Source organism: Balaenoptera borealis (genome assembly GCF_965194805.1).
Source record: "Balaenoptera borealis genome assembly, chromosome: 4".
Taxonomy (NCBI): domain Eukaryota; kingdom Metazoa; phylum Chordata; class Mammalia; order Artiodactyla; family Balaenopteridae; genus Balaenoptera; species Balaenoptera borealis.
This window is the reverse complement of record NC_138861.1, coordinates 100,779,404-100,785,403: the sequence shown is the minus strand read 5'-3', so window position 1 is coordinate 100,785,403 and position 6,000 is coordinate 100,779,404. Positions and strand designations below refer to the sequence as shown.

Below are 6,000 nucleotides of genomic sequence, written 5' to 3'. Positions count from 1 at the left end.
ATTATAGTGGAATTATTGTTTCTGATGCTGGCCATTTGACAGTACCATGCCATTCCTTAGGCAGCACTATTATATTCTCACTCTATACCCCTAACAGCTCAGGGACACGACTGTTATAGCTCAATTCTGTGTTGCATTATAGTTCCTTTCCTAATAAACCTCTTCTATTTTCTTTCCTTCCTCTCTTTTTCTCTTTCTCCTTCTCTTTTTCCCTTTAATTCTCACTGAGCATTTAGTACATGCTAAACACTCTACTGAGCACCAGACATACAAAGATAAAATAATCATATTTATTGCATCCTACTCCAAGCTCACAATCTAGTGAAGGTGATAGTCAAGTAGACAAAAAGCTATAAAAGAGTGTGGCGCGGGCTTCCCTGGTGGCGCAGTGGTTGAGAATCTGCCTGCCAATGCAGGGGACACAGGTTCGAGCCCTGGTCTGGGAAGATCCCACATGCCACGGAGCAACTAGGCCCGTGAGCCACAGCTACTGAGCCTGCGCGTCTGGAGCCTGTGCTCCGCAACAAGAGAGGCCACGATAGTGAGAGGCCCGCGCACCGCGATGAAGAGTGGCCTCCGCTCTCCACAACTAGAGAAAGCCCTTGCACAGAAACGAAGACCCAACACAGCCATAAATAAGTAAATAAATAAATAAAGTTTAAAAAAAAAAAAAAAAAAGAGTGTGGCGCATGCTGAATGAGGTAAACTACCATGGAGATAATATTGTTGGGGAATCAGGGATCTTTCATGGAGAAGATGTTACCTGAAATGAATCTTGAAGGGAAGTATATATTTCATCAGAGAGAAGGTGTTAGGTAGAATAAGAACAAATTACAAGTGTATTTTTGTATATGATGTGCTACCTACTGCTACTTTTCAGTCCAAGCCATCATCAGTAATAGTTATGGTAGGTGATTGTACATTGTGTATATTCCATGTAAAAAAAATTCTTTAAATATCTACTTTAAATTTTCTTGTCTCCAGGGTACTCATTCCCAATTTTTCATCTCTTTTTCATATGATGGTTTGTCTTCCCTCTTCCCTTCTATACCCCACAAGTACACGTACATTCTCACTCTGCTCTCTGTGAACATGTTCAAGTTTGTCATCAGCCTTTGTCCGAGAATGTCTGTGAAGCCAAGAGAAGAATAATTCTACTTGCTAGCCTACAGAGGACACACAAGCCTTCTTCTGTAGCAGTCTCCAGATAAACACTGATGGATCCTTCAGGTCAGTGCAGTCTGTTTTGCCAGACAGTAGATGGATAGGTCCATGGGCTGTTACTAGACAAAACTGTAAGAATATATCCTGCAATATTGCTGCATTTTGCTTGCTGCTACAAAACGGTCTCCAGCTCTCCACTTCTTAAATGTTTTCAGTTACTTAAGTCTAGAATGCAGAAGGTGGGGCCACTGTTAAAGGTCTCCATCGTTCATCATAATTATAGTTCTTATATTGGTTTTAAAATTCTTTTTGTTCCAAATAGAGTATAACACAATTAAATATCTCACTTTGGGTCTTGGAAGAAATTCAAGCAGGCATCATTTGGCAAGATGCCTCCGACCATTACAAACTTTACTATAGCAACTAATTCAATGTAATTCAATAAATATTTGAAGATCTATTATATGGATAGACACTGTGCTAGGCTCTGAGGAAAGAGGATTGTAAAGATGAATGAAGCATGGTCCCTACCTGCAAGAAGCTTATAATTCAGTGGCTAAAATAAATATTCACAGAGCAAATCATCACAGATACATAAAGAGCTTTCTATGGGAAACAAGGAGGCAGAAACATTACTACATTTACTTAGTAAATGTGTACAGGAATCAACAAAATTACCCCTTTTGAACTGAGAACATTCTAGAAGACTAATACTCATTTACAATTCCAGTAATCCTGGATATATTTGCCTGAAAAAGGAGAATTTGAACCCCGACTTGACCACTTACTGCATTGCCTAATACAAATTGTTCAACCATTCTTTGCCTTAGTTTTGTTTTACTTTTTGTCTACATTTTTAATATGAAATAATAATAACCTCATAGGTTATTGAAAGGATTAAGTAGGATATAGAGGGGAAAAGTGCTTTGCCAATGATACAGAAATTAAGTTTCTAATTGTTACTATTTTTTTGGTTAACCTCCAGGAGTGAAATAGGAAGCATCTTCTTATAGAATACTATACATAATCTACTTTAGTTAAGAAGTAGAATTCATTAGAATTGCAGTTCTAACCTGAACCAGTGCCTTCTCCATTACTTGTCTAATAGTAGAACAGTGGCTGAGCTTGGGTAGTCTAGTTCTTGGCTTTTAATGGTGTGATACAAAAGCAATTAGTTGTATTCCTGAGATTTCCTGGGATGTTTCTGAGTTTAGCTGTATTGTTTGGAAAGCATTAGTGTGGAAGGACAAATTATACCCTGGTACTAGATAAATTTATTTTACATAGCATCTTCCAGAGCTCTACAAATTGCTTCACACTGAGAAATGGAACACCACGTTCTCAATCACTAGTTGAGGTACCCAGGCAGGTCTTTGTTCACTTCTTATTCTGTAGGCTAAACCAGGGCTCTTTTTATTCTCTCCATGACGATCATCAGAAACAAAGACCTTTAGTAACTTCGTTGAAGATTTGTAACTCTCTGAATTGTGTACATATTACTGAAGCTTCCTTGCTTTCCAAAGTGAGCCTGTGGTATTGCTCTGGAGTCTCAATTATCTCCCTTTGCTATAGAACAGAGATGCCAGGTAAGATTTCATTGCTTCTTGCCACCTCTCAGACAAATGAAGAACCAGCAGAGCAAAAAAAGAATATCAAACTCATTAATGGGCTTTGAGGGTCACCAACTGAAATACTACCTAAATCAGTTGGAGGACGAAGAGGCTGAATTATAAGAAATGGGATGACATGCTGACGAGTCCTATCTCCATGAAAACAGATGATTCTGTAGGTTTCTGAACAGATGGACATTCATCTTATATTTTGCTGAGGCTATTGGCAAGTACCTCTGGCTGAACAGTTTAAAATAAAGGTGAAAAATCATTCTGGTTCAGTAAAATCTCTGCACGGACCTTTCTTGGTCTTCTCCAAGGAATCACTTTGTGAAAATACAGAGTATCAGTCCCTTGGGTCTTGGACCACTGAAAGTCTGGCGTAAACCAGGAGGACCCCTGATCCCAGGAAATAATACCTACCTGTGAATACCTGGCCTGTGTTTAGTATTTTTTAGTTTTATGCTTGTGGAATTAAAATCAGCATTGTGGGAATTCCCATTCTTCTGTCTTCACACCCACACAAACCAGTAGTTTTTCTCCTCTCCACAAGTGGATAGTTCCAGTTAAAAGAGATAATTTGGTGCCCTCCAGTGGCTCAACCTGACAGCCTTTCTCTTGACCTCTCAAGCTCTTTTATGCCTGTGGGAAGGGTGCATCTCAGTACATCTTTGGAGGGCTTCTTGGTTGCTTACATGTAACCACCACTCTTAGGAGAGGAATCCAGCATCCCCTTAATACTGTGTAATTCTCAGAGGAGAAGGAATTGGAGAACAAAGACAAACTTCCCAGGCTTTTCTTTGTACAAAGAACTAAAAACAATGAAAATCAAGCATTAAAAAAAATCCCAGTCCTAGCACCATCACTTTTAATTATATGGTCTTATAAAAGCTACTTATCCTTTTAGCCCACATGTATTTTCTATGGAGTAAAGGATGGGGCTAGATGATCTTTGCCACTCAGTGATTCCGAAATCCTATGGAAGGGAAAAATGTTTCTAGATTACTTTTACTCTTCAACACTTGATAGAATGGCTTTTATGATTTTGACAACTTGATTTGCTTTAAGAGTTTAGAAAAGAAGTTGCAATAAAATGCCCACATAAGGCGTGCATGGTACAAGTGAGTATGCATCTAACATACCCAAAGATTCTTGTTGCTCCTGCCCTTTAGGATGATTAGATAGTACCTTGAAAAGTCATCAAGAGAAAGCATTCTAACTTCTTTGTTTGTTGAGGATGGAGAACATATAATTGCATTCCTACAGCACTAAGTTAGTGCTCGGTCCATTGTGATCAATAGATCACTAAACTAATAAACAAATGAATGGAGGAAAAAAGGAATATTTGTCTTAACTCCTGTAATGCACAAGCAGAGAAAGCAACAATATTTATGCTATAAGGAGCAAGAAAAAAATCCACCTAGGCCTTAAATTATCATTTTTCTTTCTTTCCCTGACCCCTAACTCAACTTGAATCTTACCATTAGAGTGAAATTTATCCCTTAGGGTAACAGCAGTCTATTTCCAGCTATCCTCTTTATAGAAGCAGTTGTCTGGGAAGAATAATGAAACCAGTAGTTTTTCTCCTCTCCACAAGTTACCCACTATAGCGGGTAGCAGAAGCTCAATAAAAGGTTGTTGAATAAATAAAGGAATGTATCAGGTATTATTAGTCATGAGCATTCTTGCAAGAATTGAGTTGGATATTAGCGGATCAGTCCCACGAATAGAGGTGCAAAGTGAGAAGAAGCTGGCGGTAATGGTGGCTGTAAAAGTGGGGGCTTGGTGGTGACGGTTGTAACCCCCTAGAGCATGAAAACTTGTTTAAGGCAAGCAGCTCTGTTTGGAACAATGTCTGTGGGGACATTGGTTAGGCAGAAGAATACACTTTTATGCTAGACTTCTGCTGCATGGTACAGTAGCTACTAACCACATGTGACTATTGAAGACTTGAAGTATGGCTAGTTCAAATCGAGATGGCTAGTCCACATTAAGATGTGCTCTAAGAATAAAGTACACACTGAGTTTTGAAGACCAGATTGTAACAATGGTAAGAAGTGATTGGATTCTGAGTATATGTTGAAGTTGACACCCACAGGATTTGCTGACAGATTGAATGTGGGGTTTGAGATGTAGGAGTCAAGAATGGGCTCTAAGGATGGATTTTGCTATTAATTGAGGTGAGGGAGTGTACTCCAGAGGAGGTATGAAGAGAGTCAGTCTGGAAGATGTTAAATGATTCCTTCAAGGTTACCCTGGTAAGACGTAGAGAAATAGAGTTCTTCAGGATGAATAGGAACTCAGAGATCTGCTGTTTTACCTTTTTATTTTATAGATGAAGAATTTGAGGTCTAGTGAAGAGGAGTGACTTCATCAATGTCACACAGCAAATGAAGAACAGAGTTTCTAAAGTAGATTCCCTGAGGATAGGCTAGTGATTCTTTTCTTGCCATTATGCTACCCCTATAAAAATTAAAATGAAACCAGGTTTAACTATGTTTTTAAATACATGAAGGAAAGAAGAATCACTAAAGACACTTTTAAGGAGAACCTTAAAAATCTCCATGTAAAGCAAATGCCAGACTCTTGGTTGTTAGTACTAGCTAGGTAATTGGCTACCCCACTTGATTTTTGTATGAATGAATTACTCCCTCTTCAACACTTAAAGTCAAGGAGAACAATGGTAACTATCTCTTGGGAGAAAAAGTCTTCATAAAGAATCACAATTTTCTGGAATTTCCTGGTGGTCCAGTGGTTAGGAGTCTGCGCTTCCACTGTAGGGGGGCACCAGTTGGTTCCCTGGTCAGAGAACTAAGATTCTGCAAGCCGTGCAGCGCAGCCAAAAAAAAAAAAAAAAAAAAAAGAGTAACAAAAAATTTCATCCTCAGCCCTAAAAACTCTCATGGCTTACATCAAAACAAGGGAGACAGAAAAATATAATAGATCATGGACTACAAAGCCATATTTTAAAAATCCAGAATAAGAGCTCAGTATATATTAAAGTGGTTGAGATTATATATCTGCTTGAATGTGAGACCCAGATGTGTGATTGTCTCTTCATCTGATCCTTATCCCCATTGATTTTTTCATAAAAAAGTTGAACCAGTATGGTATTTAGTGTTTTGTTTGTTTGTTTGTAATGGACTTTTAGCATCAGTCAGCTATTGCCACAACTATGCTGCATAACAAACCACCTGAAAGATTCAGTGGCCTATTGTGTAATAAA

General features: G+C 38.5%; 1 long non-coding RNA gene across 1 annotated transcript in view; it reads left to right on the top strand.

Annotated features, from left to right (window-relative positions):
* Positions 1–372: 372 nt before the first annotated feature.
* The window catches only part of LOC309627354, a 78,293-nt gene continuing 72,665 nt past the window's right edge, over positions 373–6,000 (top strand). Inside the window, exon 1 of the long non-coding RNA XR_014243698.1 lies at positions 373–1,230. This is a non-coding gene — a long non-coding RNA (uncharacterized lncRNA). The remainder of the gene's footprint in view (positions 1,231–6,000) is intronic.